Source organism: Rana temporaria, chromosome 3 (genome assembly GCF_905171775.1).
Source record: "Rana temporaria chromosome 3, aRanTem1.1, whole genome shotgun sequence".
NCBI lineage: Eukaryota > Metazoa > Chordata > Amphibia > Anura > Ranidae > Rana > Rana temporaria.
Genome location: NC_053491.1, coordinates 95,507,860 through 95,523,970, shown reverse-complemented (window position 1 = coordinate 95,523,970; position 16,111 = coordinate 95,507,860). Strand labels below are relative to the sequence as shown.

General features: G+C 44.5%; 1 protein-coding gene across 1 annotated transcript in view; it reads right to left on the bottom strand.

Annotated features, from left to right (window-relative positions):
* Nucleotides 1–15,119, bottom strand: part of INSYN1 (inhibitory synaptic factor 1) — a 42,497-nt gene extending 27,378 nt beyond the window's left edge. Inside the window, exons 1-2 of the mRNA XM_040343019.1 lie at nt 14,694–15,119; nt 13,919–14,195 (exon numbers count right to left, since the gene is read on the bottom strand). The gene's annotated coding sequence lies outside the window, so the exon portion shown is untranslated. The remainder of the gene's footprint in view (nt 1–13,918; nt 14,196–14,693) is intronic.
* Nucleotides 15,120–16,111: the final 992 nt, after the last annotated feature.

The following is a 16,111-nucleotide window of genomic DNA, read 5'->3' as shown; positions in this document are numbered from 1 at the left end:
ACAGCTTTTTACTCACTGATCACCAGTCTAGTGTAAACACACAATGTAAAACACAATGTCCCCAAAACACATGTCACCACACACATGTCCCCACACCGTAAAAACACCTGTCCCCCACATATGTAACAGTAAAATCATATGCCCCAATGAATGAATGAATGAATGAATGAAAAATTTATAGAGCGCAACACATGCGAACTGAATCGCTTCTGGGCGCTAGTTGTCTGTGACTCATGACCTCAAAAGAGCAGAGTTTTGATCCGTCTTCTGAAAATCAGGTGGTTTTCCTCCAACCGAATGCTGGTTGGTAAAGCGTTCCATAGTCTAGGACCCTGGAAAGCAAACCTTCTTTCTCCTTTGGATTTGTATTTAGTTTTTGGTATCCTGACCAGATTTTGGTCGGTGGATCGCAAAACGCGATTCGAATTGTGAGGTTCTATCTTGTCGCAAAGATATTGCGGAGCCTTCCCATGGATGCACTTATGTGTCAGGCAGAGTGCTTTAAATGCAATTCTGTCTTTTACTGGCAGCCAGTGAAGGGTTCTCAGCGAAGGTGAGATTGATTCCCATTTTTTTTTCCCAGTCACCAGTCTGGCGGCCGTATTCTGTACGACTTGCAGGCGGGAGATTTGGTACTTTGGGAGTCCGAGGTACAGTGCGTTGGCATAGTCCAGTCTGGAGTTTATGATTGTTCCCACCACGACTGCTACGTCTTCTTTAGGGATAAATGGAATAAGTCTGCGTAGTAGGCGCAACAGATAGTGCGCTCCGCTGACTACTGACCCTATTTGTGCGTCCATTGTCATGAAGGTGTCAAAGATGACCCCGAGACTTTTGACTTTGGAGCTAGGGTTGATGATTTGCCCCAGAATGGGCGGTGGAGTCCAAGTTGTTACCACTTGACTCTTTCGGCTGGCCTGAAACACAAGGAGTTCTGTTTTAGAACTGTTGAGTTTAAGATGGCTATTGGTCATCCAGTTGTCAATCAAAGCAAGACATTTCTCTAAACTTGGATGATGATTCTTTTTGTTGCCGATGCGCAAGTACAGTTGCGTATCGTCTGCATAAGAGTGATAAAGTAGTTCTTGGCTACTGATAATATCAAAAAGAGGGCGCAGATAGATGTTGAAAAGCACCGGTGACAGGGGGGATCCTTGGGGGACTCCACATGACACCGTGCGCTTTTCAGACGTGAAAGAACCCAATTTAACTGTTTGTGAACGGTTTTCAAGAAAGGAAGAAAACCATGGTAAATCACCTTCTGCAACTCCTGCTACCGAAGCTAGTCGCATCAGTAACAGTTTGTGATCTACCGTGTCAAAGGCTGCGCTTAGGTCCAGCAGAATTAGGAGACAAGATTCTCCTTCGTCTGCGGCCTCGAGGGCGTCGTCCCATATTTTAAGTAAGGCCGTTTCTGTCCCGTGTCCAGGACGGAAGCCTGATTGTAATGGATCCAGTAGGTTGTGGGTATCTAGATGCTGTTGCAGCTGTTGTACCACTATTTTCTCCATTATCTTAGAGAGAACGTTTAGGCCTGTTATGGGGCGGCGGTGAATTGGGTCCTTGGGATCCAGATTCGGTTTTTTCAGGATGGGCTGGATTATGCCCTCTTTCAGCATGGATGGCACTATGCCTTCCTTAAAAGATTGATTTATAAGCTGTGTGATGGGTGGTGCTAGAATGTCGGCACAATCCTTCAACAGCTTAGTAGGGATGATATCATTGGGCGATGTGCTGTTCCGCAAGGCACCGATGATATTTTTTGTGGTGTCGCTGGAAATAGGCTCCAGAGTGAATTTTGTCGAGTGCAGAAAATTTCTGCGGGAATTTTGTGGCTGATTGATAGCCGGATTGAGGTGGGTATTGTTTTTCAGAATACTTTCCCGGATTCTTTCAATTTTACTAATGAAGAAATCCGATAGTTCATTACAGAACTCTTGGGTGTCTGAGTTGGGGACTTCAAGACATCCCGGATTCATGGTCTGGGTGACCATTTTGAATAGTTCGCGGGGGCGATTTAGGGAACTGTTAATTGCCATAGAAAAATGGTGTTTCTTGGCTTTGAAAATTTCTTTGTGATATTGTGTTGTTATTGCTCTGTAGAAGATAAGATTATCCTCTGCAGGGTTTCTTTTCCAGGCGGCTTCCGCCCTCCTGCGCTCTTGCTTCAGAAGCGATAGCTGGTTGTTATACCAGCCAGACTTTTTCCTGCGGCTGCCGAATTTGCGTTTCGGTGCTACTAAGTCGGCTGAGTGTAGTAAGGCTGCGTTTATGGCGTCCAGTGTATCAGCGGCTGTTTGCTGAGGCTGGATTGTTTTGATTTTGTTTCTCAAGGTAGATTTGAAGAGTTCCGAGCGGAGCTTCTTCTGAGACCTAGCCCAGTGTATTGTCACCGGTTTTGGTGCTTTTGACACTGGGGGGATTTTGGAGATTGTGAACTTGATTGCATGGTGGTCTGTCCATGGCAATGGTTCATTTTCTAGAATGCTTATTTCCAGATTTTGTCTGAAAATTAGGTCAAGTGTGTGACCTGAAGCATGAGTGGGCCCGCATATAAGTTGCTGTAGCCCTAATCCCTCCAGGTGATCAATGCAGGCGTCCGCAATGGGATCCTGTGCGGAGTTAGCCCACAGGTTGAAATCCCCGAGTAGCAAAAGATGTTTGCTGTTGAGGGTATAAGTGGATATAAACTCCGTTAATGATGGCAAAAACTGCGATTTAGGCCCAGGTGGCCTATAGCAGAGGAGAATGTGAACAGTCTCCTGGGGGGAGGTTTGGAGCTGAAGAGTAAGGGTTTCCATGAATGGAAGAGGATTTTGCAGGGCTGGTTTAGTGATTGCGATGTGATTCTTATGGATCACCGCAAGGCCTCCTCCTCTTTGCCCTATTCTGTTTTCTGTTATTAGGTGATAGTTTTCTGGCACCAGTTCATCGAGAATGGTGTTACAGTCGTCTGAGAGCCAGCTTTCTGTAATAAAGAGGCAGTCTAGATCGTTTTGTAGTAAGAAATCGTGGATTTCTGATCGGTGTTTTACTGCCGATCTTGTATTAATCAAAACACATGATATGTGTTTTGGCTGTGTCAAGTGGTTAAAATTTTTGATGATCGATCGTCGATCGACTCTCCAGAGTTGGTCTATTTTTAAGGCCTTTTTGGTGACGGCTGGTAATGTAGTTGCGAATTGTCTCAGATCTCGAATGGAGTCCGCAGAGTAACGCAGATTACCCATTATTGCCTGTCACTGTGGGGGGGTTGATGATTTAAGTTATAATTGGAGGGAGGATTCATAGAGTCCTTCCTCTTGATCTTGGTCCGGAGGAAGGCGAAAAAACCCCTGGCAGAGCTGAGCCAATATGCTGTCACGGGGAAAAATTCCTTCCTGATCCCTGAGGGGCGATCGGCTGCAAAGCCCTGGACCAAGTATCGTAGGGTAGATGGAGGAGAGGAGGGTGACAGGAGTCCCTGTTCTGAGGGGGTACCAAGCCTCAGATTTGTCTGGGTAGTGTTAGCTTTTTCTTTTATTAAAAAGTAAAAAACACTGCTGATTGCTAATCCCGGAAGGACGGGGTCCTCCAGGGATATGGGGGGGGGGGAGTTTCTTTCCTAGGACTAGCGCATTTGTTCCTGGCTGCGGCGCGCCGCTAGGCCGCGGCTGAAGCCGCGGTGTTTCCTGATTACGGCGGCCGCGAAAGAGTCAGGCCTGGCGCGGATGCGGAGAAAAACGGCCGCCCGCGCAGTGCAAGAGACGTGCGAGATGCGGGGCGATCGTGGGTGGTTGTATGGGAACCAAAGCGGGTTGCAGTAAGCAGTGTCCACAGTGTCCACAGTTGGAATCGCTGGGGTGGCTGTCCTTACAAGGACGGTTCTCAGTGATTCCAGGGGGATAGACCTGAGAAGCAGGGATAGAGTCTTACCAGTCTTACCAGTGAGAGAGCTGGTCAGTCCAAAAGCTTGCAGGTGGGAAAACGGCAGCAAGGCAGCAAGGTGCTGGAAGCGAGCGGAGGCGACGGAGAGGAACCCCTGCCTGTCTGGGACCAGGAGCCACACGTCCTACTACTAGGGCCGTGCGCCGATTACTGCTGGCCCAGTTCTAGCCCTGGGGAGGAGTCAGAGTCAGAGTGCTTCTGCTTCTGCTGATTGCTCTGCTGATTATGCCACCAAGAAGAGTGATCATCTGCACACATATGTCCGTGATCACCTGCGCACATCTGTACATGATCATCTGTGTACATCTGTCCGTGATCACACAAACCAATTGTTATACACTTAACAGGATTTTTTTACCAAAGACATGTAGCAGAATACATTTTGGCTTAAATGTATTATTATTATTCATTATTATTTAACAAAATTTGATTTTATTAGATTTCTTTTAAAATAGAAAGAAGAAAATATATATATTTTTTTCACATTTTCGCTCTTTTTCCGCTTATACCGCAAAATATAAAAACTGGAGTCATGAATAAATACCACCAAAAGAAAGCTCTATTTGTGCGAACATAATGATAAAAACTTCAATTGGGTACAGCGTAGCATGACCGCGCAATTGTCATTGAAAATGCGAGAGTGCTGAAAGCTGAAAATTGGTCTGGGAAGGAAGGGGGCGAAAGTACCCATTATTGATGTGGTTAAAGTCCCACATTCCTTTTGACAGTGTGACTGTCAGAATACACTGATCAGGACAGGGCTCAAGTCCTGCGGGAACACGTGGGAACGGAGTTCCTGAACTTTTTTTACAGCAGGAACGCAGTTCCCTTTGCAGGACTAGAGCATCTGAGAGTAGCCGAGCCAATCCTTCACTAAGCGGCGATGCCCAACACGAGTCACTGTCAGGGGCAGGCGAACCTTAGTAATCCTTTATGTTACTGGCCGCTTCCTGTGTATGGATTCATTGGGTAGTGTGCGGGTATTCCGTCACTTCCTCGATGCCGCAATGTCTCCTGGGAGCTTTTGTCATTGTTCCCAGAAGGCATTGCGGAGGTCTGCCGCGAGTTATCGCGGGATTTAGAAAGAACTTGCTTCTAAACATGCGGTTTAGTAATTATGCATATGAGCGTATCATTTTTTATTTATTTTTTGGTGGGAGAGTGGATCTTGGGTGAGAGTTCCCACACTTTTTTCCCCAGGACTTGAACCCTGGATCAGGGGCTGCAGCCGCTGATCAACAAAAGTTTTCCGACTTGTTTATTTGATGGGAGTTGATCTAATAATCGACTACTGTTGAACAGGGTTGGCCACACGCTGACCACATTTCATCTGGTCCTTGCTGAACCAGCCAAATTACGAGCCATCTATGGCCACCTTTTGGATGCCCATTAAATTGACCTTACACAGAGATCTCTGTGATCCACCAAGGTAGATTCCTCACATGACTGTTGGATGAGTCTGCTTCCTATAGTTTGTTCTGTGCAACATTGTCTCTCTTGGCTTGTATGCATCACCAATTAGAGTCAAACTTCCAAGACAGCTTTGAATGAAATTGGTGGCTACAGTATAAATTCCTCCAAGTACTGATATTTTGATGGATTACGTTAGTTAATCTGTATGTGAGGCAGCAAAGAGCTTACTATGGGAGTGCTTAGGAATATCTCTCTGAAATCTGATTGGACTGTTTCACGCAGGCTTCAGATTGCATAAGAGTGCTATGAACAGCAAACTTAGAAAGCATTTGCAGAGCTTTAATGAAGTTTTCAAAGTATCATTTAGCTCCATTTGGTAAATATTGACCACAGATCCTAAAGAGAGTGCTGATTGCCACTTTAAACAAGCTGCTAGTGGGCTTCAGCACTACTTGAAGCTTGTTAAAAGCCTGCTAGCAGCTTGTTGCTGAAGCTTGCCAAAGGCTTTGCAAAAGCTGGGTAAAGTTTTAAAGGGGTTTTCCAACTTTTTTTTAAGTTTATTAAAAGTCAGCAGCTACAAAAAGTGTAGCTGCTGGCTTTTAATAAACAGACACTTACCTGCTCCATGGCTCCAGCGACGCGCCGGCCGGCGTCTTCATTCTTAGTGTGGGCACCCGGCAGTGACAGCTTTCGGCTTCACGGCCGGGCACCCACTGCGCATGCGCGAGCGGCAGTGCGCATGCGCGAGCGGCGCGGCGCTGTCCGATTGGACAAGCGCTCGCCTACAGGGAGGGGCTGTGAAAAGGCGATTAAGCTAATCGCCTTTCCAGCCCCTCGGCAGAAGGAGGAAGTGGGACAGGAAGTCCCCTTCTCCTGAAGCCCCCACTCCCCCCCAAAAAAAATTACATGCCAAATGTGGCATGTAAGGGGGCGAGGAGTGGGTTAAGCGGAAGTTCCATTTTTAGGTGTAACTCCGCTTTAATGAAACCTTGCTGTTCACACTGTTCTTCTACAAGCTGAAATCCATGTTAAAGTGGAGTTCCACCCCAAAGTGGAACTTCCGCTTTAATCATTTTTTTGGGGGGGTGCCTAGTTTTGACAGGTACCCAGCTCACACTTCTGCTCTCGCTGCCTAGGCGACTCCTCCTCCCCCCCTGCAGTCTTCTGGGACACTTTACAGGTTCCAAAAGATTGCCTGGCCATTGAGAAGGCGCAGCTGTAAAGGCAGAGCGCCCACACTTGCAATGCCAACGCCGCAGAGAGAAGAGGGGGAGGAACGAGGCTTTGGGCGACCACATAGCTGGACCATGGGACAGGTGAGTGTCTGTTTATTAAAAGTCAGCAGCTACACTTTGTAGCTGCTGACTTTTAAAAAACATAAAAATGACTGGAACACTGCTTTAAACAGGCCATGACAAATTGCCCATGTAAAGCAAATTGACAGTGTCTGCACATAGCCCACCCCAGGTATATACATTTACCCAGCCTGTGCATCTTGTCTAACCACTCCCCTATGGAGGAAGAGAACATCCTGGACTGCCGCACTCTGTAGAAGACATCTTTATTGTGGAATAAAATCCAATCGTGGCACTACAGTCAAAATCAAATGAAACAGGGACAGAAGGCTAACGCGTTTCACATCATTAGATGCTTACTCATAGCAGTCTAATGATGTGAAACGCGTTAGGATTCTGTCCCTGTTTCATTTGATTTTGACTGTATTGCCATGATTGGATTTTTTTCCACAATAAAGACGTCTTCTACAGAGTGCGGCAGTCCAGGATGTTCTCTTCCTCCATAGACTTGTGCAGAGCCGGCACCTGTTTGTTTTAAGTAGGGCGGGAGCATAACAAAGGTTCAGAAGCTTGCTGAGTGGTAATTTCTTCATTGTAACCACTCCCCTACCTGCAATATTACTGCCTTTCTGGGCTCTGGTGTCAGCTCTTGCCGGAGTTTAGATAGGAGGATGATATCATATAATCCCCCCTCCCTTCCCACGAGATAGTGTTTTAGACTTGGTGATGGGCCACTCATGCCTAGTGCACTGTCACATAGGGAAGGTCACTTGTTCCCCCCCATATCTGGAAGCCCTGTGCCATTAGCGAGAGCTCCTGTAGGGAAGGGAGGTGGCAATGGCGCATGGCTAAAAAAGTTCACCTGCCTGGTGCAGACATTGTAATTTTGCCATGAATAGGGTGAGTGACTGTGTTTCTTTAATGGTGAAAGCTCTAGAATTAGCATCCTTATTTTGGTTCACTTCTGAGAAGTATGCATTGCAACCCAATGCGAAATTAGTGTGCTGCTCAGGCTCTATTGAAGCGGGGTGTGTATAGATCTTTGATTATCCGCCGCTGGAAGTGCTGGCGTGAGATTATGCAACCAGTAAAGTCAAAAGCTGTTCCAAGTTGTTCTGAATTGCTCAGTAGGAAGCAGGGCTGCTGATAAACACAGTACAGCCAGTTCTCCTGTACTGAGCTCGGGCCCCATCAGTTAAAGTGGTTGTAAACCCACTTTTTTTACTTTTACCTACAGGTAAGCCTATAACAAAGCTTACCTGTAGGTAAGGAGAATATCTCCTAAACCTGTACGGTTTAGGAGATATTCCCCTCGCAATGCGCCGCAGGGGGGATCTATGGCGAAAGGACCGGCAGCCGCCGTACCTTGCCGAGTTTTAAATCTCCCGCGCGCACGCGCGGGAGTGACGTCATCGCCGCTCCAGCCAATCACAGCGCTGGAGCGGCGATACCCGGAAGACACGCCGAGGCAAGATGAAATCTCGCTCGGCGTGGACCAGGTAAGTGCTACACAGGAGAAAAAAAATAAAAAATTTGATGCGGGTTTACAACCGCTTTAAAAAAGGGGATCTTGGGCATCTGCTGAGCAGGAGGACTGAATGTACTGTCCTACTTCAAACACTGATCATCTTCTGCCTCCCCCTGCAACACTGCCAGTTTCTTCTCCTCTTTCTTCTTCCGGCTGCACTGCAGAGGAATTGGTTCTAGCACATTTTCCCATTCCATCTGCTGTCTGGGCCCCCCTGTGTGCCCCTTTCCCTTGCAGTGCTGCCTGCTTCTTTCCTCTTTTTTGCCCATCGGCAGCTGCTGCGGGCACACAGGGGATGTTTTAAGATGGAGAGCGGGGGAAGGGCCCAGTATATATGTAATTTACTGATCCCTTTCCTGAATAAACACAGTGAGTGATCAGTACCAATCTCTCATGTTTCCATTCATCACTGAACCATAGTAAACTGTGTTTACAATGCTTCAGTATGTGAATGAGCAGGAAGCCTCAAAGCGCTTCTTATTCATTCATCAGTGCAGCTGAGACTACAGAGAAGAGGACTGATAAACTTACTGTATGTCCTCAGTCACTTTTGGCAAGGGGGTTGCCTGTCAGGTTGGCTGTAAAAGGCCCCCGTGATTTCAAACAGCAACCCTGATAAGGAGTAAAGCAAAGTAAAGATTGAAAGCCTGGTGCTTGTACCTTTTAAAACAGCAATGGCAGCGCCCATATTTCTTTTCCCATAGGTTTTCTTTTAAGGTATCCGCTACACAGGTGTGCACAGCCTATTGCATTAGGGTGTGCACCCCAAAGTTCAAACACACATGTGCAGTAGAGCAGTGGACGGTGTCAGTAGAGCAGTGAATGGTGTTAGTAGAGATGAGATTGGTGTCAGTAGTTTTATGTTTTTATTATTTAAAAATAAATGAATTTTCATAATATTTTTATCAATTTTAATTACAATGTGTTAGGAGCCCCATTGAGTGGCATTGGTGAAATAGCAAAGAAGGGGACTGAGGACAGAGATTCCCCAGTCCCTTTCTCTGTACTCTCAGCTGCCATGGGGGTTCAGCAGGAGGAATGTGCATTGCACAAGGTGATAAGGGTGATTAGGGTGTGACCAGGCACACCCGGCACACCCTGTGCGCACGCCTATGGTGTAGGTAGTACCAGGCACATTCTACTGGATTTGCCTTGTAATGTTAAAAAATGTTTCCCCACTCATTCAAATAGCTTTGTGCATGAGTTGAATAAGCTATTTGAATGAATAGTGAAACGTCTTCAACGTTACAGAGCAAGTCTATGATTATAGAGACATTAGGCTTGTGCTTGTCTGCCAATAGCGGTTTTTAATGGTAGTGAAAACATAAGACCTTAGGTAATGCTGCACAAGTATGTAGGTTAAGGAAAAGTAAAGTTCAAGAAAAGTAAAGGACATTTAAAAAAAAAAAGGAGGTTGACCCAGTAAAGGCAGTGAAATGTGACAAGCTTCTCTATGCAAACCTTAGGGCTGCAAGCCCACCAAGAGTGCTATTTTTCTTAAATGCATGCTTTAAAAACATGAGTCTAAAGCCTCGTACACACGACCGAGGAACTCGATGGGCGAAACACATCGTTTTCCTCGTCGAGTTCCTTGTTAGGCTGTCGAGGAACTCGACAAGGCAAGTTTCTCCATTCCCGTCGAGGAAATAGAGAACTTGCTCTCTTTTTGGCTCGTCGAGTTTCTCAACAGTTTCCTCGACGAAAATGTACACACGACCGGTTTCCTCGGCAAAAAAAATATCTCCCAGCAAGTTTCTTGCTGGTTGTCATAGACGTGGTCGACCACTAGGTGGCGCTAACGGCGTGGGGGCGTGCACGGGTACGCGCAATAGCGCACCAGCGAGCATGGGAGTGCGCATTGCCCGCTGCAACGGCGCGCGGGCACGTGCTGACGCCATTTTGGCGCCAGTTCAGGCTATTTAATGGGGCTCATCCCATAGCCTCTTGCTGCTCGGTCTTCAGCGTTCCTGTTTACCTACCTGACACCTGCTACCTGATTGACTTCCGTTCCCGTGAACCCGGCTTGTCTCTGACTCTTCTGATCTCCGCCTGCCCTGACCTCCGGCTTGCCTGACTCTGCTCCTGCCTTCTCCTTCTAACCGTTTGCTGCCCGCCTGTTACCGATCCGGCTTGAACTACGACTCTGCTGCTGCCTCTCCTCTGTACCTGATCCGCCCGCCTGTGTCTGACCCGGCCCGCCTGACCCTGCCTGTACCAGCAATACAGTACACCTCCCTCCTGCTGACTGTTTCCGGCTACCTGCACCAAGCTCCAGCTGTCTGCTGTCCTGCTGTTCCAGCATCACCGGCATCTCTTTGGAGTCTTCAGGAAACCACCGCAGTCCCTGCACAGCATCTCTATCGGGCGCTTGTGCGACTTTGAACTCCAGCGCTCCCTATCTACTCTACCAGGGGTTTCGGAGTCGGAGGAGCAAGAGTAGCCGCTCCCTGCACATCAGGCTCTGTCCGGTACCTAGTACGTGACAATGGTTTTTGCCGAGAAACTCGGTCGTGTGTACGAGGCCTAAGATCAGAGTTGTTGGCCAGGATGGATAAGACTGACTATCAGGAAATGCATTGCCAATGAGCAACATAGGATTTTAAAAAGGCGAATCCTAAAACTGGTATTGAAATAACTACATTCATGTTCTCTCACTATCTCCTACAATCCATACTATGGAGTGGGTTTTACTTTTGCGTAACATGATGTGTAACGTTTAATGAATGAATTCATACAGTTTTAGGAGTACACTAAACTCTCTAATGGGTAGTTAATATTAAATTTAAATATACTGTATAAAATACCAAACCTAAAATACCTTTATAAAAATACTGACAGCAGTGCATTTCTGTGATTAGAGTCAATACCTAAAGAAACAGGACAGATAATCTATGAAAGGAGTATTGGGACCAATTATATTTGTGCTGGTAAAGCACATTTAAATGAAACAGCAACAGGGTTTAAACAAGGCTATAGAATTATTTGATGCCCCATTCGACCCAAGAGATTTGAAATGGCATTTTATTTAATGGTTTAAAAAAGAATCATTATAAGAACTAACTCCATAGTAGCCCACATGGGTTTGATATGGTCCCACTGCAGTATCCTCGAGCCCACATCAATCAACAAGCTATATACTTATAAAGCATTTGACACTACTGTTTATAATTCAGGTGGGTACTATTGTTAAATGCAGTACTGCTGAACAAAGCACGGAGGAGTTTGTTTGAAGCAAGGGCACCTTCCCTGGAGCCATCCTATAGCTGGCAGTGGGGTGAAGTATAACTCATGGTGCCTGTGGTTACCTAATTTCATCCTGCATAGGGTGTTGATCCAATGTAAGGCGCCGTAAAAAAAAAAGAATAAAAGCTACCAGAAACAATATACACATTTAAAAACAAGATGAAGGAAAGTTAGCTTGTCAGCCAGGACAAAAACATGCAATACTGTTTACAATAAATTGATATTAAACATATAATTTAAATACAGTAAAACCTTGGTTTAAGAGTAACTTGGTTTGAGAGCGTTTTGCAAGACAAGCAAAATGTTTTAATACATTTTGCCTTGCTATACAAGCGATGTTTTGATATAAGAGTAGCGTCATGTCACAACTGAGTATAAAAAAGAAGAGAGGAGCCTCTAAGTGTAACAATATGGTTACATTTAATGAAGTTACAACATTTAGCAACTTATTGCTACACTTCGAGACGCCTCTCTTCTCTTTTATACCCCGTAAAAAAATGCTTTGATATACAAGTGCTTTGGATTACAAGCATGTTTCTGGAACGAATTATGCTCGCAATCCAAGGTTTTACTGTATAATAATAATAATCATAGATATGTATCTTTATAATGTCATACCTGCTCACCATTATTTGAAAACCCAGTAACATCCTTGGATCATAAAGAGATTTGCAGAGCGATCATCATGATCTAATTTTATAAATGGCCGGACTGTTTTACAGGATTTAGGACATGTAAAAATCGCATGCACTTGGCTATGCAGGTTTGGTTAGAGCAGGTTTATCCTAAACAGCAGCACATTTTTATCTTCTCTGAGGAGCTAGGGAGTCTGTTATTATAGTAGGGTTCTCATAGATACACATAGGTATCTGGAACTGCATAGAATACCATCTTGTGCCAACTCACACTTGGGTTCCCACCTTCTTTTACTATCAACTCATTTATTATAATGTATACAACATTAATACATTAGGCAAACGTCTCTGATTTTTATATTGGACATTTTTGTTTTTTAAAAGCTGCCCACTAGAAGCCTGGCAAGTGTTAGGGTGACCGGCCAGCGATGTTTATTACACTTCTTGCATTGCAAGTTATTATTCACATAATGCATTAAGTACTACATGATTCAAACTTTTGATTAATGGCTCAAAATGGCAAATATGGTCACCTCAGATTAAGGGCTCTGAATTGGACATCTGTTGAGTAATATGGGCTTTGCACTATGCGGTGTGTTTTGGAACAAGGATATGTGATACTGGTACCACGTATGATGCCACTTTTTATGTTTTTCTCACTGACAGTAGTTAGAATTAAACCTGAGGGACACCATACTAAAGCCCTGTACACACGATTGGATATCTGATGGAATCTAATCCGATGGATTTTTTCGTTGGATATCCGATGAAGCTTTCATCAGTCTTGCCTACACACCATCAGTCAAAAATCCGATCGTGTCAAAACGCGGTGACGTACAACACTACGACAAGCTGAAAAAATGAAGTCCAATGCTTCCGAGCATGCGTTGACTTCATTCTGAGCATGCATTGATTTTTGTCCGATGGAGTTCCACACAGACGATTGTTTTTTTATCCATAGGAAAAAATGTAAAACATGTTCTAATTTTTTACACAGATGGGAAAAAAAAACGATGGGGCCCACACATGATTGGTTTGTCCGATGAAAACAGTCTGTTTTCATCGGACAAACCGATTGTGTGTACATGGCTTAACATTTTACCCAGGTTCCACATAATCTGAAGTCACTCCTGGAGTTAATTATATCAGCAATCACACCTTTTTGATGTTGTTTCCAATATCTAAATATGTGAAATATGAAACAAACAAACATGACAAAAAAAAGTTTTAAGGTGACTGCTGGAGCCAAGTGTTAAAGATGCACGAGGAACATCGGAGGAACTTGGACAATATAAAATATTTAGCACTTTGAATGAGTTAAGAGATATCAAATTGGGGGCTTTAGGGACTAATTGTCATTAGATAATGAAATAAATGTAGACATTCATTATAGGTATAAATTTGCATGTTGTTGGGTAATTCCCATTGCTATGCTAATATTGCATTACTGTTTTAGATCACCTCTGCAAGATGCTCTCTTAATAATATATTTATTTTACGCTGAAGATTTTATTTTTGGCTATCCCACCCATTACTATTTTTTTCAAGGAGGGTTTTACTTAAGGTTTTTGACTATTTATATTATTTTATATGTTAGTTCTAAAAGTATGGAAATTAATATGGAGAGATTACGCCTATGCAGTATATATAATATATATATATATATAGATACAAAGCTGAGGCTACACGTTCCAGACATCTGTTGGCCTTCTTCCACGTCTATTTCCTTATGTGTGCTGTTATTGCTCATTCTGTTCCTCCTGTGTGCTCTAGATCGTTTCCCCGATCACCCACACTGTTTCTCCCTCCACCCCCATCCTCCATATCCCTCTCTTCCGCACAGGCGTCTTGATTGTCAGATTGCTACCTCCTCTTACCTGCTAATATAGCTGGGTGCTCTGTCTTTGTTGTTGAATGGTGGTAAAGTACAGAATGTCCTTCCCTTCTTTAGTGTCCTCCTGAGTCGAGCGTAAAATGACATCCAGGTAATCCCAGACGCACAAGCTAATATAGCTTTCCTTTCCCTTCCCAGATGTTCCTCACTAGGCCACCAGAAGAACAGATGTTGTCTTTGTGTTTTCGGTTCCAAATACCACACAGGAAAGGGCTGATTGTGTAACTGGGAGGAGAGCGGCGACAATGTGGTCCTCCAACCTATTTAGAGAGAGAGAGAGAGAAATTATTGGTATTGTCCCTTCATTCCTGCTATCCCTGTCATTTTTTTACTCGGTGCCCCTTCTCTATTCCTCTTCACCATTTTTCATATCCTAATGTTTTCGTTACATCCGCTTGTGCTATTTCCATATCATTTTCCTCTGCAATGTCTGCTTCCCACTAACCTTATATCGTTTACCATCATCGACCACATTCCATCAATCTCATCCTTATTGCCACTGTTTTGGCTTACTAATGTATAATATTCCTACCATATGGCATAAATATATTGTATAACACTACAATGTAGATCATTTCATATTCCCTCTGATTTAATTCCATTATTTCAAGGCAATATATGTACACTCAACCCTCCCCTCCAATTATACATGTGTGGCCTCACTTCATTATCCCCATTTCAATAATGTGCTTATTATTTCCATTTTCAGTACCCCTTGCATCCCCTCCTTTTTTTGCTGCCCCCCACATCCCCCTCACCTTCCAGAAGGGATGATTGTCCCTTTATTCTGCATCTGCCTTTCTCCCTCCTGTGGAAGACAAGAGCAGACGCACAGCTCAGGCCTCATCTCTTCCTCTGTGGTGCTGATGCTGTAACACCGCTGATTCAGTGCTGGATGCTTCAGCTCTCTGCGACATGCCTCCTTCTCTATCCTTCTCTCCTTCACGATTTCCTCTGCTGGCCTGGTGGAGGAGGGGGTCCCTCTCACTCTCCTCTTTTCCCTCTCGGGGGATGCTATCGTTGCTATGTCTTTGGGTTCTCCCTTGTCAAACACAGAGACCAGAGCGTGTACCCCAGCTCAGCCAGCGAGAGGAGGGGGAGGGGGGAAATGATGGTGAAGGAGGGAGAGAAAGACTGAACATTGTTTAATAGACATTTGCAGAGTATTACTTCTATGCAGAGTATTACTCCTATGCCTCTCAGCGGGTAGTCGCCTACTTTACTACTTGTCCTGTACCAGGAATTGCAGTAGGCTTATTAACTATTTCCCAGCCACATGCATTCTATGATAGGCCATGGCCCAAAAATCCCTCTTCATTATGGGCCTGTAAGCTGTGCTGCATTAACCCCTCCCCTGCTAGCGAACCGCAGTGTTTCCTTAACTCTTTCTCCCATCAGCAGTCAGGCCATGTAGTGTGTTGTTGTGCTAATTATCTTTCCAATACCTGCAGAATATTGCTTCATTACATGCTCCATTCTGAAAAAAAAAAAGGAATGTTGAATGAAGAAGTGATATATGTAAGCTGATGGCTTTTTTCATGCTTCTCTTGTGCTTTGCTCTTTTGTTTTTAGCAATTGAAAGAAATTGGCAATTGAATTTGCACTGTTTCCCTCCTATGCACATAATTTACAATAGCAATTGCGTAGTTATAGCAAATTGCCATATTTTGTGTGGGAAGTCCCTAAGCAACACTTTGTAAATCTTCCGTATTGAAGACTCGTCTATTACGCTGTGATAAAAACAGACTTTACTCGCCTCTTTATAAAAGTTGCAGAGTATGTCATATACTTTATGATTATCCCATAGCTGCAGCATGTTCACAAAATCTCCACAAGCCAGGCTATGATAGCAGAGCACTTACGACTGCATCATTCAAACTGACGTTCTATTGCTGCATCACATTTATAAATGTTGTTGTATACATGCTATGACATTACGGTATAAGAAAAGATAAAAACTGTTTTGCTCTGTAGAGTTAGTATATAAATAGCCAGATTCAGAGAAGTTTACGCCGGCGTATCAGTAGATACGCCGTCGTAACTCTGAATCTGCGCCGTCGTAAATTTAAGTGTATTCTCAAATAGAGATACACTTAAATCTAGCTAAAATACGACAGCGGGCGCTGTCGTATCTTAGCTGTCTATTTAGGCCGGCCGCTAGGGGCGTGTACGCTGA